Below are 24,956 nucleotides of genomic sequence, written 5' to 3'. Positions count from 1 at the left end.
GAAACAGATATCCAGGTACAGGAAGCACAGAGGGTCCCAAACAAGATAAATCCAAAACAGACCTACACTAAGACACATCATAACAAAAACAGCAAAACTTAAAGACAGGATTTTAAAGGCAGCAAGAGTTCATTACAAGGGAACCCCCATAAGACTATCAGCTGGTCTCTATACAGAAACGTTGCAGGCCAGAAGGGAGTGACAAGACATTGGGTTGGCCAAAAAATTCGTTCAGGTTTCCCCGTACCATCTTATGGCAAGACCCAAACGAACTTTCTGGCCAACCCAATATATTCAGTTCTGAAAAGGAAAAATGTGTAACCTAGGATACTCTATCCAGCAAGATTATAATTTAGAATAGAAGAAGAGATAAAGAATTTCTCAGACAAGCAAAAACTAAAAGAATACAGCAATACTAAACCCATCCTAAAGGAAATATTAAAAGGTCTTCCCTAAATAGAAATGAAGAATCTATAGGAAAGAGAAAATCACAACTGAAAAATAAATCACTTAAATAAGCCAGTACAGATTTTAAAAAATTAAAAAATTTCTGTGAAAGTGATGATAACCACAATGAACAGCAAAAGGATAAAACATGAAGATGTAAAAGAGGACATCAAAATTGTAAAATGGGGGCTTCCCTTGTGATGCAGTGGTTAAGAATCCACCTGCCAATGCAGGGGGCACAGGTTCAAGCCCTGGTCTGGAAGAATCCCACATGCTGCGGAGCAGCTGGGCCTGTGCACCACAGCTGCTGAGCCTGCACTCTGGAGCCCGTGAGCCACAGCTGCTAAGCCCACGTGCCACAACTGCTGAGGCCTGTGTGCCTGGAGCCCATACTCTGCAACAGGAGAGGCCACTGCAATGGTAAGGCTGTGCACCGCAGCAGGGAGTGACCCCTGCTTGCTGCAACTGGAGAGGGCCCACCTGCAGCAGCAAAGATCCAACGCAGCCAAAAATAAATAAGTAAATTAATTAATTTTAAAAAAAATTGTAAAATGGGGGGCAGGGAAGAAAATGTAGAATTTGTTTTCCCTAAAATGTGTTTGAGCCTATATAACTATCAGTCTAAGGCAAATAGATATAGGAAGGGGTTAACATACTTGAAAAACAGGGTTAACACAAATCAAAAACAGAATAGATTCACAAAAACCAAAAAGGAGAGACCATAAGTATAATATCAATACAAAACAAAATCATCAGAACACACACACACACACACACACACACACACACACACACACACAAGAACAAAGAAAAACGGACAGAGAAGAAATAAAAATCAATGGGAAAATAATGTTTAAAATGGCAATAAACATTGGGTTGGCCAAAATGTTCCTTTGGTTTTTAAGTAAAAATTAGATACATTTTTCATTTTCACCCAGAACTTTATTGAACAATGTATTCACCATTTTCTTCCACTACCCTCTTCCATTTTTCAGGAAACTTCATAATTCCATCTTTGCAGAACTTTTTATCTTTTTGAGATGCCTTTTATCCAGGGAATTGAAATTTTTTCCATTAAGAGAATTTTGTAAAGACCAAAATAAATGGAAATCCGAAGGTGCAATGTCTGGTGAATAGGGCAGATGAATCAAAACTTCCCAGCCAAGCTGAAACAGTTCTTGTTTGGTCATCAAAGAAATATGTGGTCTTGCGTTATCATGATGGAAGATTATGTTTTCTGTTGACTAATTCTGGACTCTTTTTGTCAAGTGCTGCTTTCAATTGGTCTAATTGGGAGCAGTACTTGTTAGAATTAATCGTTTGGTTTTCCAGAAGGAGCTCATAATAGAGGACTCCCTTCAATCCCACCATATACATAATATCACCTATTTGGATGAAGACCGGCCTTTGGTGGGGTTGGTGGTGGTGGTTCATTTCGCTTACCCCACGATCTCTTCCATTCCACATTATTGTACAGTATCCATTTTTCATCGCCTGTCACATTTTGTTTTAAAAACAGAACGGTTGTGTTACGTTTAAGTAGAGAATTACATGCGGAAATAGAGTCAAGAAGTTTTTTTTCGCTTAACTTACATGGAACCCAAACATCAAAGCAATGAACACAACTCAACTGGTGCAAATGATTTTCAATGCTTGATTTGGATATTTTTCTTATGTCGACTATCTGCTGCATGGTATAACACTGATTGTTCTCAATGAATGCCTCAATTTGATCGCTATCAACCTCAATCTCTCTACCTGACTGTGGAGCAACGTCCAGCAAGAAATCTCCAGCACAAAACCTTGCAAACCACTTTTGACATGTTCAATCAGTCACAGCACCTTCTCCATACACTTCACAAATTTTTTTTGCTTTTCAGTTGCGATTTTACCTTTCTTGAAATGATAAACCATAATATGCTGAAAATGTTGCTTTTTTCTCCCATCTTCAATATTAAAATAGCTACACAAAAATTCACCAATTTTGATGTTTTTTTTTTAATGCATGCTGATATGATAGCTGTCACAATAGAGTCTAACAAAATTGTTTAGAATGAAGTTAAAGATAACTAAGCAATACTAAAGCCAGCTTACAGAAAAAAAGCAAATGAACTTTTGGGCCAACCCAATACACAGCTATCAACAATTACCTTAAATGTCAATGGACTAAATGTTTCAATCAAAAGACAAAGAGTGGCATACTGGATTAAAAAATAAGAGGCTACAATGTGCTGCCTACAAGAGACCCACTTTAGGGCAAAGGACACACATAGATTGAAAGTAAGGGGATGGAAAAAGATACTTCATGCAAATGGAAATGATAAGAGAGTTGAGGTCACAATATTCACAGCAGAAAAAATAGACTTTAAATAAAGACCATAAAGAGAGATAAAAAAGGACACTATATAATGATAAAAGAATCAATACAAGAGGATTTTACATATATGCACTTAATAAAGGAACACCCAAATACATAAAACAAAGACTAACCAGACATAGAGGGAGAAACTGACAATACAACAATTTAACACCCCACTGACATCAATGAACATATCTTCTAGACAGAAAATCAATAAGCCAACAGAGATCCTAAATGATACAAGTTAGACTTAATTGATATTTTCAGGACATTACATCCAAAAAATCCAGAATACACATTCTTTTCAAGTGCACATGGAACATTCTCTAGGACTGACCACATAGTAGGGCACAAAACAAGCCTCAACAACTTTAAGAGTACAGGAATTATCTTAAGCATCTTTTCTGACAACAATGGCAGGAAACTAGAAATAAACCACAGAAAAAGAAATGAGAAAAGAAAAACACGATTACATGGAGACAAAACAACATGGTACTAAAAAAAAACAATAGGTCAATGATGAAATCAAAGAGGAAATTAGAAAATACCTTAAGACAAATGACAATGAAAACACAACCATACAAAATCTACGGGATGCAGCAAAAGCAGTTCTTAAAGGGAAGTTCACAGCAATACAGGCCTTCCTCAAGAAACAAGAAAAATCTCCAACAATCTAACCTATCACTTAAAAGAATTAGAAAAAGAAGAACAAACAAAACCTAAAGTCAGCAGAATGAAGGAAATAATAACTATCAGAGAGGAAATAAATTAAGAAGAAAATAAAAAACAATAGAAAAAAAATTCAATAAAATCAAGAGCCGGTTCTTTGAAAGGATAAACAAGACTGACAAACTGCTGTCCAAGCTCAACAAGAAGAGAGAGAACCCAAATAAACAAAGTAACAAATGAAAAAGGAGGCTTAACAACTGATACTGCAGAAATACAAAAAACCATAAGGGAATACTATGAATAATTACATGCCAACAAATTCAACAACCTAGAAGAAATGGAGAAGTTTCTAGAAACATACAGCCCACAAAAACTGAATCAAGAAAAAATAGATAATTTGAATAGATAGATTACTAGAAGTGAAATAGAATCTGTAATAAAAAAAATAACTCCCTATGAACAAAGTCCAGGGCCAGACGGCTTCTACCAAACATATGAAGAAGAACTCATACCTATCCTTCTCAAACTTTTCCAAAAAAACTGAAGAGGGGGGAACACTCCCAAGTGCATTCTATGAAGCCACCATCATCCTGATATCAAAACCAAAGACACCATGAAAAAAGAAAATTACAGGCCAGTATTTTTGATGAATATAGATGCAAAAATTCTCAACAAAATATTAGCAAACCGAATCCAACAACACATAAAAAGGATTATATACCATGATCAAGTTGGATTCACTCTAGAGTTACGAGGATGGTTCAACATATGAGAATGAATTAATGTGATATACCACATCAACAAAAGACAAAAGTCACACGATCATCTCAAAAGACACAGAAAAAGCATTTGACAAAATTCAACATCCATTCATGATAAAAAAAACTCTTACCAAAGTGGATATAGAAGAAACATATCCCAACATAATAAAAGCCATTTATGACAAACCCACAGCCAATATAATACTCAGTGGTGAAAGCTGAAAGCCTTCCCACTAAAATCTGGAAAAAGACAAGGATGCTCATTCTCACCACCCCTATTCAACATAGTATTGGAAGTCCTAGGCACAGCAAACAAAAGGTATCCAAATTGGAAGGGAAGAGGTAAAATTGTCACTATATGCAGATGACATGATACTATATATAGAAAACCCTAAGGACTCCACACAAAAACTACTAGATCTAATAAACGAATTCAGCAAAGTATCAGGATACAAGATTATCATTCAGAAATCAGTTGCATTTCTTTACACCAACAATGAAATATCAGAAAGAGAACATAAAAAAACAATACCTTTTAAAATTGCAACCCCCCCCAAATAAAATACCTATGAATAAACCTGACCAAAGAGGTGAAAGACTTATACACTGAGAACTATAAAACATTAATAAAGGAAACTGAAGGTGATTCAAAGAAATGGAAAGATATCTCATGCTCCTGGATTTGAAGAATATTGTTAAAATGGCCATATTACCCAAGGCAATCTACAGATTTAATGCAATCCCCATCAAATTACCCATGACATTTTTCACAGAACTAGAACAAGTAATCCTAAATTGATATGGAACCATATAACATCCAGAATTGCCAAAAAGACCAAACAGGAGGCATAACCATCCCAGACTTCAGACACTACTACACCACTACAGTAATCAAACAGTGATGTATTGCCACAAAAGCAGACATACAGACCAACAGAACAGAACAGCAAGCCCAGAAATATACCCACACACCTACAGTCAATTAACCTTTGACAAAGGAGGCAAGAATATAAAATGGAAAAAAGACAGGCTCTTTAGCAAGTGGTGTTGGGAAATTGGACAGCCGTATGTAAATCAATTAAGTTAGAAGACACCCTCTCACCTTACACAAAAATAAACTCAAATGGCTTAAAGACTTAAAAGACATGACACTATAAAACTCCTAGAAGAGAACATAGGCAAAACATTCTCTGACATAAATTATACCAATATTTCTTAGGTCAGTCTTCCAAGGCAACAGAGATAAAAATAAAAATAAATGAGACTGAATCAAACTTACAACGTTTTGCACAGCAAAGGAAACCATAAACAAAACGAAAAGACCACCTACAGAATGGGAGAAAATATCTGCCAACAATGCAACAGACAGGGTCATGTATATAAATAGCTCATAAAACTGAACACCAAATTTACAAACAACCCAACCAAAAAATCAGCAGACCTATAGAGACATTTCTCCAAAGAAGAAATACAGATGGCCAGTAGGAACATGAAAAGATGCTCAACATAGCTAATTACTGGAGAAATGCAAATCAAAACTACAATAAGGTACCACCTCACACAGGTCAGAATGACCACCGTTAGCAAGTCTACAAATAACAAATGCTGCAGAGGGTGTGGAGAAAAGGGAACCCTCCTACACTGTTGGTGGGAATGTAAGCTGGTATAGCCACTATGGTAAACAGTATGGAGATTCATCAGAAAATTAAAAATAGAATTACTATATGATCCAGCAATCCCACTCCAGGGCATATATCCAGACAAAACTATAATTCAAAAAGATAAAGGCACCCCTATGTTCATAGCAGCACTATTCATAATAGTCAAGACATGGAAACAACCTAAATGTCTACTAACAGATGAATTGATAAAGAAGATGTGGTAAACAGATAAAATACAATACTACTCAGCCATAAAAAACCCCCAAATAATGCCACTTGCAGCAACACGGATGCAACTAGAGATTATCATACTAAGTGAAGTAAGTCAGAAAGAGAAAAACAAATACCAACTGATATCACTTACATGTGGAATCTAAAATATGACACAGGGGACTTCCTTGGTGGTCCACTGGTTAAGACTTTGCCTTCCAATGCAGGTGGTGTGGGTTTAATCCCTAGTCAGGGAGCTAGGATCCCACATGCCTCACGGCCAAAAAAACCAAAACATAAAACAGTAGCAATATTGTAATAAATTTAATAAAGACTTTTTTTAAAAAATAAGACCTCCGCCAGGTCTTAGTAGTGGCATGTGGGATCTTTTAGTTGGGACATGCAAACTCTTAGCTGTAGCATGTGGGATCTAGTTCCCTGACCAGGGATCGAACCCGGGCCCCTTGCACTGGAAGCATGGAGTCTTAGCCACTGGACCACCAGGGAAGCCCCAATAAAGACTTTAAAAAATGACACAAATGAACCTATCTATGAAACAGAAATATGGACATAGAGAACAGACTTGTGGTTGCCAAGGGGCAGGGGGAGTAGGAGAGGGGTGAATTGGGAGTTTGGGATGAGCAGATACAAACTAGTATATATAGAATGGATAAACAATAAGGTCCTACTGTATAGCACAGGGAACTATATTCAAAACCCTGTGATAAACCATGATGGAAAAGAATATGAAAAAGAATGTATATATATGTGTGTGTGTGTATAACTGTATCATTTTACTGTACAGCAGTATTTAACACAACACTGTAAATCAACTATATTTCAATTTAAAAAGTTAAAAAATAAAAAAAAGATTTTTAAAAAGCAAATGAATAGATATCATTGATAAATACACCATTACATATCTGAAATGACACTCAACCTCAAAAATTTAGGACACAAAAATTAACAAAATGTTTGTGCTGATTATCAGATCAACAAAAAAACGTTTAATTAATTTAAAAAATCAAGTGGGTAAAGATGGGGAAGAAATAAGCACATAAAATATGGGGAAATGTAAACTGATAAACTCTTTCTGAAAGGCAGTCTGCCTGCACCTGTTAACAAGTTAAATACTGCATCTTTTGACTCAGGGATTCTGATTAGCAAGAGGGGGAATATTTGCACCTCACATTAGTCACAGAGGGCTAATCTCCCTATTACCAAAGGAAAAGAACTCTTACAAAATTGCTAACAAATGTCCAACAACCCTAGCAGAAAATGAGCAAATGACATGAACATGGACTTCACACAAAAGAAGGAAAGCCAACAGTTCTTAAACATGTTAAAAGACATTCGAGGGCTTCCCTGGCTTCCCTGGTGGCACAGTAGTTAATAATCTGCCAAGGCAGGGGACACGGGTTCGAGCCCTGGTCTGGGAAGATCCCACATGCTACAGAGCAACTAACCCTCTGTGCCACAACTACTGAGCCCACACACCTAGAACCCGAGCTCCGTAACAACTGCAACTCGCCACAACTAGAGAAGGCCCATGCGCAGCAACAAAGACCCAACGCAGCCAAAAATAAATAAATAAATTTATTTTTAAAAAAAAGAAAGAAAAAGACATTCGACCTCTGGAAATTCCCTGGTGGTCCAGCAGTTAGGACGCCGTGCTTCCACTGCCAGGATGCCGGGTTATATCCCTGGTCAGGGAGCTAATAAGATCCTGCAAGAAGCGACACACGGCCAAGAAAAAAAAAAAGACATTCAGACATCTGAACTCCATCAGAGACATGCAAGTTAAAGCCACACTGAAATGGCTTTTCACCTATCAGATTAGCATGAATCTCTCAGTTTGAGATGTCGTGGCTAAAGGGAAACAGTCACTCTCATCTATGGACAGTAGAGGTGGAGATGGTTTAAGAAGCAGTTGTCACTCTGGAGAGATTCTGAAGGTAGAGCCCATGTATTTTCTGGTATATTAATTGAAGTGTGAGAGAAAGAGCACCTGAGGGTTACTCCAGATTTTCGGTTAAGGAACTTCCTGACATGGGGAAGATCACAAGAAGCAGATCTGAGAGAGAAAATCAAGGAGTATGATTGCATACATTTTATCAAGTTGATTTATAAATCTGAGAATAACCCAAAGAAAAGCAGCCTGTGAGATGGGAGGTGGACCAAATGCACAAGGAGGGAGAACCTCTCTCACCAGGATTCCCTTGTGGTCCTCAAAACCTCAAAATTCTAAGGATTGAAAAAGATCAAAGAAAGAAATCTCAATGTGCCTTATCTTCTTTTGTATTATTTTTCCTCCTCAACCTTAGGATATTTCTGTGCTCAATATAAAGTTCAATCTGTTTCCACGAACAGATCTCAGGCTTGGCTGCTCCTGTATTAAAGCACTATAGATTTTTATTCTTTTGAAGTCAAAAGCAGGTTTTTAAAAAAGGCTCTGTAATACTTATTATGCTTCAAATGATTTCCCTGTTGGAAACTATATATGTCCTAGCTTTCTTTCTTCTTCAGTTTTATCCCATGTCTCTCACTATATAGAAATCCCTCCCCACCAAGTTTTACTCGATGGCAATATCCATTGATATACTACCAGACTTTTATTGGTTCAATTTCTCCTATTTGATCCCCCTCCATAATTCTCCTAATAAAACAACTTCCTGAAATGTTAGTCTAGGTTCCAAATGAAATATTAAAAAGGTCCCACTACCAATGAAGTATAAAGTTAACACAAACTGCAATACTCTAAAAGTTACTAGTCCTATTTTTAGCTTTATCTTCTGCATTTACCTGTCACCTTTGGATTTGTTTACTCCTTTCTTGGCTTAGAAAAGCAAAAGCACTGACAGAATTGAAAAATATAAGTGCTATGAATTCATGTCCCCACCTACCTTTGAATATAGAGTTTAAGATAGACTCCAGAGCAAAACAGAGCCCAAGGTGTGACAGATCCACCTTGGTTAAGTTCAAAGCATTTATTTCTAAGGTCCTAATACAGAACTTTAATCTATAACAAGAACCAAAGCTAACCTCAAGAAAATCTACCAAAGTGTAAAATGAACTTACCAAAAAATATATTTTCTTTTTTGAAGTGTCAATCATTTAACAGTATTTTTAATCCAACAGACATGCTACTTTATTTCCTAGGACCTAAAACTTGTTTTCAAGGTAGCTAATATCGGTTAATTAACAGGGTGTTCCAAGTAGAATTTGGCCTCCATATGAACAAGTGTTTCTGATCTAATAGCAGCAATAAGCTGATCTGGAATAAATCAACAGTTTAAGATCAGAAGTCTCACTCATGGGACTTCCCTGGTGGCACAGAGGTTAAGAATTCACCTAGCAATGCAAGGGACACGGGTTCAACCCCTGGTCCAGGAAGATCCCACATGCCACAGAGCAGCTAAGCCCACGTGCCACAACTACTGAGCCCACGTGCCCTAGAGCCTGCGCGCCGCAACTAACGAAGCCTGCATGCTCTAAGGCCTGCATACCGCAACTACTGAGCCCACGTGCTGCAACTACTGAAGCCTGTGAGCCTAGAGCCCGTGGTCCACAACAAGAAGAGCCACTGCAATGAGAAGCCCACGCACCACAATAAACAGTAGCCCCCGCTCACCACAACTAGAAAAAGCCTGTGCACATCAACGAAGACCCGACACAGCCAAAATATAATAATAAATTAAATAAATAAAAATGAATAGTAAGATATTACTATTAAAAAACACAAAAAACAAGAAGTCGTGTCACTCATATCATGGTGGGGAAGCATCATGGATTCAGCTGGGGCTACTGGACAAGGGGCAACCTATTCCAGCCAGATCCCTTCCCAAAGGGACAGGCAACTGCTTACTCCCCATTCTGTGGCTCCATATTGGGACTACAGTTGTTTTACTCCACAAAGTTAGAGGTTTAGGGACTTCCCTGGTGGTCCAGTGGCTAAGAATCTGCCTTCTAATGCAGGCGACGTGGGTTCGATCCCTGGTCAGGGAACTAAGACCCCCACATGCTGTGGGGCAACTAAGCCCGTCGCTCCAGAGTCTGCGCACCACAACTAGAGAGCCCACATGCCACAACGAAAGATCCCGCATGCCACAACTAAGACCCGATGCAGCCAAATAAATAAATATTTAATAATAATTTTTTTAAAGTTAGAGGTTTAAGTTTTCTCATTACCTAAGAGCTGAGAAGGACAGCTGCCCAGGCATAACCAGGAAAACACAAATACAGCTTTTAAACTCTGTACTTCTATGATTCAAAACAGTACAAAAACCGACACTCTAAAGCATCAGTACTTGTTCCAGTTTCTACCTCACTGATGAAGTTAAGACTACACAGAATTATTTTTCTTTATGTTACACAATGGTATTACACAATGGCAAATATTCTTTAGCAACAGCTGCTCCGGAGGCAGAAGGTGAGCAATGAGCTTGAAGGGGAGGCTACTAAGAGTGACCAAGTATGGCCTAAGAATGGCTACAGCCCCACCTATGTGTCAACGCTCCTCTGAGGAAATCTGTCTATAAGAAGTGGTGGTGGGCTTCCCTGGTGGTGCAGTGGTTGAGAGTCCGCCTGCTGATGCAGGGGACGCAGGTTCGTGCCCTGGGTCCGGGAAGATCCCACATGCCACGGAGCGGCCTGACCCATGAGCTATGGCCGCTGAGCCTGCGCGTCTGGAGCCTGTGCTCTGCAACGGGAGAGGCCACAGCAGTGAGAGGCCTGCGTACCGCAAAAAAAAAAAAAAAAAAAGGAGTGGTGGTGAGGGGACGCTCACATATTTGCCTGAATATTCAAAGTAATAAAAAGTTGAAGCATGGTCCCCAGACCAGCAGCATCGGCATCACTTGGAAAGTCGTCAGAAATACAAATTCTCCAGCCCCACTCCAGACCCACTGACTCAGAAATTCTATCAATCATGTTTGACAAGCCTTCTAGGTGATCCCAATGCATGCTATCGTTGGAGACCACTGCTCTGTGCAAAGCTACAGATATCCAGTCAGTCAATGTTGTTTCTAGCACAAAGCATTTGGGACCTTCTCCTGGGAATAACTTGTCTATGCCAAAATTAAGAACTAAGTCATTCTAAAAGTAAATTACATGATTCCTTTATAAGTAACCAAAATTCATTAAATAGTCATTTATTATTTGACAGGACTGTAAATCCTGTAACAGTCTAGGATAGCTCTCACTCCAATACACAAACATGCTCCACAAATCCACTTATCCTCATATATGTTCATTACACGTGTATACAGTCCATATATTTGAATATACATATATGCACACATTTACACACACACACACACTCATGCGTGCAAGGGTTCAGGGTTCATTAAATGCCTATTTCAAGACGCAGCTTTGACTGAGCCTTCAGAGATAAGCTAGGAGGCAGTAAGTACTATATAGTATGCAGAGTGTTTCTGTCTAAAATCTTAAGAGTAAATGACAGCCACACTATGGAAACAGCTCTGATACACAACAGTAGCTCATTATGCACCACTTTGGAGATCATCTACATAGTACACATTTGCCTTGGTTGATGGGTTAGTTTCCTATTGCTGCTGTAACAAATTTCCACAAACTCAGTGGCTTGAAACTGCAAATTTATTATCACACAGTTCTAGAGTTCAGAAGTCCACACGGGTCTAGTGGGCTAAAATGAAGCTGTCAGCAGGCTGCATTCCTTCTGGAGGCTGTAGGGGAAAATCTACTTCTTTGACTATCTAATTCTTGAAGTAGCCTACATCCATTAGTTTGTGGCAGTCTTCCTTCATCTTCAAATCTCCCTTTGACTCCTGACTCTCCTGCCTCCTTCTTTCCCTTTTAAGGACCCTTGTGATTTCACTGGGCCACCCGGATAATCCAGGATAATCTCTCCATCTCAACAGCCTTAATTAAATCATACCTGCAAAGTGCCTTTTGGTATAAGGTTAAAATATTCACAGGTTTTGGGGATTAGGATACGGACATCTTCGAGGCACCATTATTCTACGTGCCACAGTTGCTAAGCAGTGCAAACATGTTATTTCTACAGTTCAAAACTCTGCTACGGGGGGACTTCCCTGGTAGTCAATATTGTTAAGAATCCACCTTCCAGGGCTTCCCTGGTGGCGCAGTGGTTGAGAATCCGCCTGCCGATGCAGGAGACACGGGTTCGTGCCCTGGTCCGGGAAGATCCCACATGCCGCGGAGCAACTAAGCCCGTGAGCCATGGCCGCTAGGCCTGCGTGTCCGGAGCCTGTGCTCCGCAACGGGAGAGGCCACAACAGTGAGAGGCCCGCATACCGCAAAAAAAAAAAAAAAAAAAAAAAAGAATCCACCTTCCAATGCAGGGGACGTGGGTTTGATCCCTGGTCGGGGAACTAAGATCCTACATGCCACAGGGCAACTAAGCCTGCCCGCTCTAGAGCCTGCACGCTGTAATGAAAGATCCTGTATGCCACAACTAAGACCCGATGCAGCCAAATAAATAAATATTAAAACAAACAAACAAACAAACTCTGCTACAGGCTTATTTAAAAGATTGTAGGGACTTCCCTGGTGGCACAGTGGTTAAGAATACGCCTGCCAATGAAGGGGACATGGGTTTGAGCCCCGGTCCGGGAAGATCCCACATACCTTGGAGCAACTAAGCCCGTGCACCACAACTACTGAACCTGTGCTCTAGATCCCACAAGCCACAACTACTGAAGCCCGCGCTCCTAGAAGCCATGCTCTGCAACAGGAGAAGCCACTGCACCACAACGAAGAGTAGCCCTGCCCTGCTTGCCGCAACTAGAGAAAGCCTGTGCGCGGCAACAAAGATCCAATGCAGCCAAAATAAATTAAAAAAAAAAAAAAAAAGATTGTAATCATACTTACCAACAAACCTGGCAAAAATCCTGAGTCATTACACATGTATCTAGTCCCAGGGTTGCATTCTAACCACTTGTAAAAATTGCTCATCTATCTGCCATAGGAAACTAACACGTCAGCCAAGGTCTAACCACTTGGTTTTCCAGTACAATCAGAAACCATTAAAGCTATCTAGTTATAAATAATAGTAACAGCAGCAAAGGCTAGTGTTATGCTTCCTATGTGCTGGCCACCTTATAAGTGCTTTACACATATTAACTCAATTTAATTCTCAGCTACCTTAGGTGGGGGTTATTTTATTAAGGAACTTGCCTGGACAAGTAAGTGGTGTAATGGGATCTAAACACAGGCAGCCTGGCCCCAGAGACAGCTAATGACAACTGCTCACTGCTGCCCTCTACCTCTCACCCCGCTACATGCAGAAAAACATTTAAATCACCAGTCACTGTAATGAGTTGACACATTTAAAAGGAACAAAAAGGTATGTGATTAACGTGTGTAAAGACATCCCATATGCAGCAGAGATGCATATATCCTGGGCAGTTCTATCTCATTCTTCCACCAGGCATTACTTTAGGGATGGAAGTTCTCTCTTAAATTTCATCCTTTAGTGACAAGATCATTATATTCACCACAACTATGCTTAAGCATATAATTCAGTCATCACAGAGTAAGTTTATTGGAATAAATAAAATATTAATGATACAATATTTCTGTTATACAAAGGGCATCATCTAACAGGATTACAATCTTCTTAGGTGTCTAAAAAGGGTTCCAATTCAATGGCTACTTGGGGCCAGCGAGCAGAAGAGTTTTATTGTATACTGCTTCATACCTTCTGAACTTTGAATCATGTATATAAATCATTTAGTTACACTGTTAAATTTTAAACGGTGACCATTAACTGAAAATTTAGAAAACACTGGAACTATTCTAGTAAAGAGACTCAGTGGTTAAGAAAATGAGATTTGGAATTAGAAATCTCTGGGTTTAAGTCCCTATAAAAAGTATGGTCAATCAAAAAAGATAACTGTAGGAAAAAATTACTCCCTCTAAAACTTTAATATAAAGTGGAGATAACTGTGCTTTCACTGTCACTATTATTTCCAAGTAACAGAGAAAAAAGTGACTGCTTAATTTCCCTCTCACTTATTATAATGAGTGGGGAAGCTTAAAAGGAATTAAAACTTGTGCTGATGAAGAACAACTTCAAGTGCCCTATCTAACCCCTTCTTTATAAAGCTTTTGTATCCTTTTTCGATAAACAAGGCAACACTGCCATGATGAGTCATTTTCCCTTGGTGGAGTTGAAGAGTTCATTTGAAGATAAGAAAATTAATTCATGAGTAAATGTGAATAAAAATCTAACTCCTAAGAACAGGAAGACTAAAGAGTAAATTATGTCAATACTTAACAGTCACACTAACAAAGCTGATGCACAGATGATACTATACTAAAATGGGTCACTGAGACACATTTTACATACTTTGCAGAAACTTCCCAGGGCAATGTCACCCAGCTAAAAAATATCCATGGAATTCTATTGTAATTCCTAGATAAAAATCAATCATTTTTATTTTCCATATCTATGCCTGTATATCTTCTTTGGAGAAATGTCTATTTAGTTCTTCTGCCCATTTTTGGGTTGGGTTGTTTGTTTTTTTGTTATTGAGCTGCATGAGTTACTTATAAATTTTGGATATCAATCCTTTGTCAGTTGCTTCATTTGCAAATATTTTCTCCCATTCTGAGGGTTGTCTTTTGGTCTTGTTTATGGTATCATTTGCTGTGCAAAAGCTTTTAAGTTTCATTAAGTCCCATTTGTTTCTTTTTGTTTTTATTTCCATTTCTCTAGGAGGTGGGTCAAAAAGGATCTTGCTGTGATTTATGTCATAGAGTGTTCTGCTGATTCTCTTTACACTATATATTTCAGGAAAGGCTTCTGTAAAAAAAATCAAAACTGTACATGTACTGTTTAGAATGTTTCCTTTTGAAAAGTGAGTCTGATCAATTTAAGATACTCTGCTGGAGGATCGGATCAAGATGGCAGAGGAGCAGGACGTGGAGCTCACCTTCTCCCACAAATACATCAAAAATACATCTACAGGGCTTTCCTGGTGGCGTAGTGGTTGAGAGTCCGCCTGCCGATGCAGGGGACACAGGTTTGTGCCCTGGTCTGGGAGGATCCCACATGCCGCGGAGTGGATGGACCCGTGAGCCATGGCCGCTGAGCCTGTGCTCCACTACAGGAGAGGCCACAACAGTGAGAGGCCTGTGTACCACAAAAAAAAAAAAAAAAAGATGCAGACCTACTAGAGAATGGACTTGAGGATACGGGGAGGGGGAAGGGTAAGCTGGGACAAAGTGAGAGAGTGGCATGGACATATATACACTACCAAACATAAAACAGATAGGTAGTAGGAAGCAGCCACATAGCACAGGGAGATCAGGTCAGTGCTCTGTGACCACCTAGAGGGGTGGGATAGGGACGGTGGGAGGGAGGGAGATGCAAGAGGGAAGAGATATGGGGATATATGTATAACTGATTCACTTTGTTATAAAGCAGAAACTGACACACCATTGTAAAGCAATTATACTCTAATAAAGATGTTAAGAAAAAATACATCTACATGTGGAATGCTTCTCACAGAACATCTACTGGATGCTGGCAGAAGAACACAGACTTCCAAAAGGGCAAGAAAATCTCCACATAACTGGCTAGGGCCAAAAAAAAAGAAAAGAAAAGAAAAAGAAAGAGAGAGAGAAGTGAATCGGGACAGGACCTATGCCCCTGGGAGGGAGCTGTGAAAGAAGAAAGGTTCCTGCACCCTGGGAAGTCCCCTCACTGCCTGGGAGATCAGCTGGGACAGAGGGGGCAGGTTTGGAGCCTTGGAGGGAGCACAGCAACTGGTTTGTGCAGGACGAAGTGGAGAGAGACATGCACAGATGGTTGGTGCCACAGAGCAGCACTCCCCAGCCTGAGACACTCATCCACTGGGTCGGGTGGGGGCTGGGTGCTGAGGCCCAGGGTTTGGAGGTCAGACCCGGAGGAGAGGACTTGGGTTGGCTGTGTGGAGACGGCCTGAGGGGGCTAGGGTGTGGTGAGCCACAACGGAGGGAGTCCAGGAAGAAGCCTGGGCCTGCCAGAGAGGCAAGGCACCATTGTGGGGGGCCATGCAAGGAGAGGGGTGGGCCGCCACAGAAGCTTCTTTCTCCGTGCCCACTCTCAGGCAGCAGGGCACCACCTATAAGAGCTCCGGGGGCAGGTGCAAGATGCCACTGCCATCTCGGAATCCAGAGGCAGACATGGATCACTGCTGCTGCAGAGCGTCCTGCGACTGAGCACCAAATGCTGTCCATGCCTACCCAGGAGCGTGTGCGACCTGCCACTGCTGCTGAGGGTCCCACAACCGGGAGCCAACTGCTGGCCCCACCTTCCTGGGAGCGTGTGCAGGTTGCACTTCTGCACACCCCCATCAAGGGGATAACGGCCAGCACACGTGGGGGAAAGAGATGGCAAGCATCCAAACCAAAAACAGCCCTCATGCCAAAAAAATATTAAGCCCACACAAGCTACACAGGGATGCTCCCACATATAAACAGTCCTCCAAGACTGGAGTAGATAATCGTTTCTCCTGAACTCAGAGTTCAGAGAAACACAAGTAAAATGAAGAAGCAGAGGAACCAATCCCAGTCAAAAGACCAAGAGAATTTCCCTGAAAGAACAAACAATGAGACAGACCTCTTCAGTCTCACAGACACCAAGTTCAAAAAGGAGGTGATGAAAATACTGAAGAAATTAAGAAAAGCTATTGAAAGAAATGCACATTACTGTAAAAAGCAACTACAAACTATAAGGAGGAACAAAGGAAAGTTAGAAAATTCATTTGCTGAGACAAAAGCTGAGCTAAAGGCAATGAATAGCAGAATGAATAATGCAGGAGAAAGAATCAGCAATCTGGAAGATAGAATAATGGAAATTACACAAGCAAAACAGCAGTCAGCCAAATGAAAAAAAAGGAAAGCAATATAAGAGACCTGTGGGATAATATAAAGCGTGCTAACCTACGCATAATAGGGATTCCAGAAAGAGAAGAAAAAGAAAAGGGGATTGAAAATGTATTTGAAGAAATTATGGCTGAAAACTTCCCAAACCTAAAGAAGGAAAGAGATATCCAGATATAGGAAGCATGGAGGGTCCCAAACAAGATGAACCCCAACAGACCTACATCAAGACATATTATAATAAAAATGGCAAAGTTAAAGATAAAAAAAGAGGATTCTAAAGGCAGCAAGAGAAAAACTTAATTACAAGGGAACCCCTATAAAGCTATCAGCTGATTTCTCTACAGAAACACTGTAGGCCAGAAGGAGTGGCAAAATATATTCAAAGTCTTGAAAGGGAAAAATCTGCAACCTAGAATACTCTACCTAGCAATATTATCATTTAGAATAGAAAGAGAAATCAGAATGTCTCAGATAAGCAAAAGCTAAAAAATACAGCAATGCTAAACCTATCCTAAAAGAAATATTGAAAGGCCTTCTCTAAATAGAAAAGAAACCAGAAGATGTAAGAAAGAGGAAGTCACAACTGGAAACTAAATTACGTAAATTAGCCAGTATCAAAAAGAAAACCTATTTGTGAAAGTGATGATAAACTCACAGAACAGCAGGAGGATAAACATAAAGATGTAAAAAAGTACTGCATCAAAATCATAAAACGTGGGGCAGGAGAGTAAGAAAATACAGATTCCTTTTTTTTTTTTTTTAATGGAATGCATTTGAGCCTATATGACTAACAGCCTAAAGCAAGCAGATATAGGAAGGGGTTAACATACTTGAAAAACAGGGTAACCACAAATCAAAACCATACAAAAGATTCACAGAAACCAAAAAGAAGATAACACAAGCATAAAATAAAAGGAAATTATCAAACCACAAAAAGAAAAACAAAAACAAAATGAAAGGAACAAAGAAGAAACAAAAGAATCAACTGGAAAACCAGGTTTAAAATGGCAATAAATACATATGCCAATGGACTGAATGCTTCAATCAAAAGACAGAGTAGAACACTGGATAAAAAAACAAGAGCCTAGGGAATTCCCTGGTGGTCCAGTGGTTAGGACACTGTGCTCTCACTGCCAAGGGCTCAGGTTCAGTCCCTGATGGGAGCTAAGATACCACAAGCTGCAGGTCACAGCCAAAAAAAAAAAAAAAAAAAAAAACCCAAAACAAAACAGGAGCTTACAATATGCTGCCTACAAGAGACCCACCTTAGGACAAAGGACACACACAGATTGAAAGCGAGGGGATGGAAAAAGATATTTCATGCAAACAGAATTGACGAGAAAGGGAGTAGCAATACTCATATCAGACAAAATAGACTTTTAAACAAAGGCTATAAAGAAAGATAAAGAAGGACACTACATAATGACAAGAGGATCAATACAAGAGGGTTTTACACTCGGCAACATATACACACCTAATATAGGAACACCCAAAAACATAAATACTAATGGACATAAAGGGAGAAAGTGATGGGAATACAGTAACAGTAGGAGATTTTAACACCCCACTGACATCAATGGACACACAATCCAGACAGAAGATCAGTAAGGAAACAGAGGTCCTAAATGACACAACAGAACAGTTGGACTGAACTGACATTTTCAGGATTTTACATCCAAAAAAACCCAGAACACATAGTCTTTTCAAGGGCACACGGAACATTCTCTAGGATTGACCACATACAGGGGCACAAAACAAGCCTCGACAAATTTAAGAGTATAGAAATTATTTCAAGCATCTTTTCTGACCACAAAGGCATGAAACTAGAAATCAACGACAGGAAAAGAAATGAGAAAGAAAAGATTAAATGGAGACTAAACAACATGCTACTAAAAAAAACAATGGGTCAACGAGGAAATTTTAAAAATACCTTGAGACAAACAACAATGAAAACACAACCATATAAAATCTATGGGATGCAGCAAAAACAGTTCTTAGAGGGAAGTTCACAGCAATACAGGCCTTCCTCAAGAAATAAGAAAAATCTCAAATAAACAACCTAACCTACCACCTAAAAGAATTAGAAAAAGAAGAACAAACAAAACCTGAAGTCAGCAGAAGGAAGCAAATAATCAAGATCAATGAGGAAATAAATTAAACAGAGACTAAAAAAAAGAAAAGAAAAAGATCACTAAAACCAAAAGATGGTTCCTTGAAAGGGTAAACAAAATTGACAAACCTTTGGCCAGGCTCAACAAGAAGAAAAGAGAACCCAAATAAACAAAATAACAAATGAAAAAGGAGAAATCTCAACTGATACCGCAGAAATAAAAAAAAAGATAAGAGAATACTATGAACAATTATATGCCAAAAAATCTGACAACCTAGAAGAAATGGACAACTTTCTACAAACATACAGCCCATGAAAATTGAATCAAGAAGAAATAGATAATGTGAACACACTGATCACTAGAAGTGAAATAGAAACTGTAATAAAAAAACTTCCTACAAACAAAAGTCCAGGACCAGTTGGCTTCACAGGTGAATTCTACCAAACATACAAAACAGAACTTACACTGATTCTTCTCAAACTCTTCCAAAGACTGAAGAGGAGGGAACACTCCCAAAGACATTCTATGAAGCCACCATCACTCTGATACCAAAACCAGACAAAGATACCACCAAAAAGAAAATTACAGGCCAATATCTTTGATGAATACAAATGCAAAAATTCTCAACAAAACATTAGCAACCCGAATCCAACAACACATAAAAAAGATCATACACCACAATGAAGTGGGATTCATCCCAAGTTAACAAGAATGGTCCCACATATGCAAATGAAACAGTGTAATACAGCACACTAACAAAAGAATAGTCAAAAACCACGTGATCATCTCAAAAGATGCCGAAAGAGCATTTGAAAATTCAACATTCATTCATGATAAAAAGTCTTACCAAAGTGGGTATAGAATGAACATATCTCAACACAATAAAAGCCATTTATGACAAACCCACAGCCAATATAATACTCAATGGTGAAAAGCTGTAAGCCTTCCTGCGAAAATCTGCAACAAGACAAGGATACCCCGGGACATGCCTGGCTGTCCACTGGTTAACTCTGTGCTTCCAATGCAGGGGGCATGGGTTCGATCGCTGGTTGTGGAACTAAGATACCACATACCACACAGCATGGCCAAAAAAATAAAAAAAAAATTTTACATTAAAAAAAAACACACAAGGATACCCACTCTCACCACTTCTATTCAACATAGTATTGGAAGTCCTAGCCATAGGATTCAGACAAGAAAATGAAATAAAAGGTATCCAATTGGAAGGGAAGAGGTAAAACTGTCACTTTTTGCAGATTACATGATACTATGCAGAGAACCCTAAGGACTCCACACAGAAACTACCAGATCTAATAAATGAATCCAGCAAAGTAGCTGGATACAAGAGTAACATTCAGAAATTGGTTACATTTCTTTACACTAACAATGAAATACCAGAAAGGAATGTAAAAAAACAGTACCTTTTAAAATTGCACCAAAAAACAAAAGAAAACTAGGAATAAATTTGACCAAGGAGGTGAAAGATTTATACACTGAGAACTATAAAACAGTAGTAAAGGAAATTATATCCCATGTTCTTGGATTGGAAGAATTAATATTGTTAAAATGACCATACTACCCAAAGCAATCTACAGACTTAATGCAATCTCTATCAAATTACCCAGGACATTTTTCACAGAACTAGAACAAATAATCCAAAAATTTGTATGGAATCATAAAAGACCCAGAATTGCCAAAGCAATCCTGAGGAGAAAAAAAAAAAAAAGCAGGAGGCATAACTCTCCCAGACTTCAGAATACTACAAAGCTACAGTAATCACAGTAATCAAAACAATGTGGAGGGGTTTCCCTGGTGGCACAGTGGTTGAGAGTCTTCCTGCCAATGCAGGGGACATGGGTTCGAGCCCTGGTCTGGGAAGATCCCACATGCTGCGGAGCAACTAGGCCCATGAGCCACAACTGCTGAGCCTGCGCGTCTGGAGCTTGTGCTCCGCAAGAGAGGCCATGACAGTGAGAGGCCCATGCACTGCGATGAAGAGTGGCCCCCGCTCGCCACAACTAGAGAAAGCCCTCGCACAGAAACGAAAACCCAACACAGCCAAAAATAAATAAATAAATAAAAATTTAAAAAAGAAATCCTGAATGCTAAAAAATAACTTTAAAAAATGTGGAATTGGTACAAAAACAGACATATGGATCAATGGAACAGAATAGAGAGCCCAGAAATAAATCCACACACCTATGGCCAATTAATCTTTGACAAAGGAGGCAAGAATATAAAATGGGAAAAAGAAAGTCTCTTCAGCAAGTGGTGCTGGGCAAGCTGGACAGCTGCATGTAAATCAATGAAGTTAGAAAACACGCTCCCACCATGCACAAAAATAAACTCAAAATAGTTTAATGACTTAAACATATGACACCATAAAACTCCTAGAAGAGAGCATACGCAAAACATTCTCTGACATAAATTGTACCAATGTTTTCTTAGGCCAGTCTCCCAAGGCAATAGAAATAAAAACAAAAATTTAAAAAATGGGATCAAATCAAGCTTACAAGACTTTGCATAGCAAAGGAAACTATTAAAAAAACAAAACAAAACCACAATCTATGGAACAGGAGAAAATATTTGCAAATGATGTGATGCCACAAGGGCTGAATCTCCAAAATACACAAACAGCTCATACAACTCTACAACAAAAAAACAAAAAACCCAATCGAAAAATGGGCATAAGACCTTAATAGACATTTCTCCAAAGATATACAGATGACCAGCAGGCACATGAAAAGATGCTCAATGTCACTAATTATTAGAGAAATGCAAATCAAAACTACCATCAGGTGTCACCTCACACAGGTCAGAATGGCCATCATTAAAATGTCTACAAACAGGGCTTCCCTGGTGGCGCAGTGGTTGAGAATCCGCCTGCCGATGCAGGGGTCACGGGTTCGTGCCCTGGTCCGGGAAGATCCCACGTGCCGCGGAGCAACTAAGCCCGTGAGCCATGGCCGCTAGGCCTGCGCGTCCGGAGCCTGTGCTCCGCAACGGGAGAGGCCACAGCAGTGAGAGGCCCGCATACCGCAAAAAAAAAAAAAAAAAAAAGTCTACAAACAACAAATGCTGGAGAGGGTGTGAAGAAAAGGAAACCCTCCTACACTCTTGGTGGGAATGTAAGCTGGTGCAGCCACTATGGAAAACAGTATGGAGGTTCATCAGAAAACTAAAAATAGAATTACCATACGATCCAGCAATCCCACTCCTGGGCATATATCCAGACAAAACTATAATTCAAAAAGATAAGGCACCCCTATGTTCATAGCAGCACTATTCATAATAGCCAAGACATGGAAACAACCTAAATGCCCACCAACAGATGAATAGATAAAGAAGACGTGGTAAATATATAAAATGGAATACTACTCAGCCATAAAAAAGAACAAAATAATGCCATTGGCAGCTACATGGATGCAACTAGAGATTATCATACTAAGTGAAGTACGTCAGAAAGAGAAAGACAAATATATCACTTATATGTGGAATCTAAAATATGGCACAAATGAACTTATCTACAAAACAGAAACAGTCACAGACACAGAGATCAGATTTGTGGTTGCCAAGGGGGGAGAGGGGGAGGGAGAGGGATGGACTTGGAGTCTGGGGTTGGTAGATGCAAACTATTACATTTAGAATGGATAAACAAGAAGGTCTTACTGTACAGCACAACTATAACCAATCTCTTGGGATAAATCATAATGGAAAGGAGTATGATAAAAGAATGTATATATGTGTATAACTGAGTCACTTTGCTGTACAGCAGAGACTGGCACAATATTGTAAATCAACTATACTTCAATTAAAAAAAAAAAGACACTTTGCTAAGTCCGGACCTTGGTTAACTTATCAGTTTAAAAGAAGTGGGGTGAAAGACACTCAAGCAACATCTCAGTCAGGTTCAAACTTAGCCTGAATCTAGGAAAAGCTATGGATCCTCTCTTTAGAAAAGTATACGTTCAGTAAAAATTTGAAAATGATTTAGGGGATTCACAAAAAATCTTGGGTTCAGAACCTTTTGCCAAAATATAATGCTAGGAGATAAATGCTAGGAGACAAACCTGTGAAAACTGTCTGATATTCATGTAAGTTTAAAGTATTATAATTTCTTTTAAAAAAGTGTATAAAAGTAGAATTTCTTTACGGTTACTCAAATGCATTTTTAATGGTTATTCAAATATATGTTTTCAAAAATGCAGCCTGTATATGCGGTTCACTTTTCCACTTTTTTTCCCTTAAAAGGCTGGGAGAAATTAAGAGGTAAATTAACACAATTCTACAACCAAAAACACACTCATCATTAATACTGCAGGGAGCATAGTCACATGCCAGAAAATCACTTGCACTTATTATACTGATCACAATGAACATGGGGTGTCAGCTGGGAGGGGGATACAGGGAGCCTGCCAGGGTACTGGAAATATTGGACACAGGTAGTATTTTCAAGGGAATGATCTGTGTAAAAACTCATTGAGCTGTACACTTAAGACTTGTGGGGAATTCCCTGGTGGTCCAGAGGTTAGGGGTCCATGCTTCTACTGCAGAGTCCTGGTTGGGGAACTAAGATTCCACATGCCGGGCAGTGTGGCAAAAAAAAAAAAAAAAGACTTGTGTACACTACTGTAGATATTCAATAACTATTTTTTAAAATTTAAGCTTGACCAAACTGACATTGAGCAAGTCTATCAACTGCTCTAAGCTTCCATTTTTAAAATCTATAATGGATCAACAACACTTCTCCTCAGGTTATTGTGGGAAGTGAGACAACATACGTATAGTATTTAGTACACTGCTTCATATACAGCCAGCACTCTGTGAATGTAGGTCTAATACATTATCACTATAGATGATGGACTGCAATTTTTATCAATGTGAGATGTCTTTATCCAGTTTAACAGTAACAGTGATAAGTTATGGATATTCCCCCAGGCCAACAGACATATCCAATGTTCTTTAAATAGAGGGGTGTATGTGCACGTGCTCGTTCATCCCATGGTATACATGTAACTTATTCAACTATTCCCTAAGTAAGAGAAATTCTGGTTATTTCCTTGTATTGTCATTAGAAATAAAGCTACACTGAATATTGTAGCCTTGCCTCTACACTGTTTCTTCTGATATTTTTATAGCTAAAACAGATTACCATAGAGACTCTTAAGTTTCCTATTTGAAAGAACCTTAAGTCTCAAACTGAATGCCTACCCAAACAAATCCTAAAATAATATTAACACCAAAATTAGAGTGTTGCCATAGGCTACAGATTAGAATTACCTGAAGTAAAACCTCATAAATTCTAAATTAATATGTTAAACGAAAAGTTAGAAGCTATTCTTCCACATTTCGGGAATAATCACTAGTAAGTAATCTAATATCTATAGTTCCTTCCAAAAGTTTGAGGAATTAAAGAGTCTATTTAATGACAGAGAAATAATCAGAATATACTCTTAAGTGAATAGATGTTAATTTCCATTTTGTTGAAATAAAATAGATATACAGACAAGGAAACACACCTAGGATGTTAACTGGTTCTCCTGAGGGGGATGCAACTGAAGTCCATTTTCAGCTTTATTCCTTGACATATTCCCCAATTTTTCTACAAAGTATGTACTATATTTATAAGAATAAAAACGTTCAATTCTTTTTAAAAATAAGAGTCCAACATGCTTTCAGTATAGGTCTCCAACAAATGAATTCCTGCATAACTAAGTACTTTTGTTTACATTGGTAAGTCACATTGGCCAGTGCCCAAACTGCTGAGAGCACCTCAAAAAAAATCCTTTACTCTTTCCAACTGTATATCCTACCCTCACATCTCTTTTTTCCATTCTGCCCACTCTCACTTTCATACCACTGT

General features: G+C 39.1%; 1 protein-coding gene across 4 annotated transcripts in view; it reads right to left on the bottom strand.

The window, feature by feature from the left end:
• The window catches only part of UBP1 (upstream binding protein 1), a 71,716-nt gene that overhangs the window by 28,811 nt on the left and 17,949 nt on the right, over positions 1-24,956 (bottom strand). The gene's annotated exons all lie outside the window — the stretch shown is intronic.

This window comes from Kogia breviceps, chromosome 10 (genome assembly GCF_026419965.1).
Source record: "Kogia breviceps isolate mKogBre1 chromosome 10, mKogBre1 haplotype 1, whole genome shotgun sequence".
Lineage (NCBI taxonomy): Eukaryota > Metazoa > Chordata > Mammalia > Artiodactyla > Physeteridae > Kogia > Kogia breviceps.
Note: the sequence above shows the minus strand (reverse complement) of the source record. Positions and strands in the feature narration are given on the sequence as shown.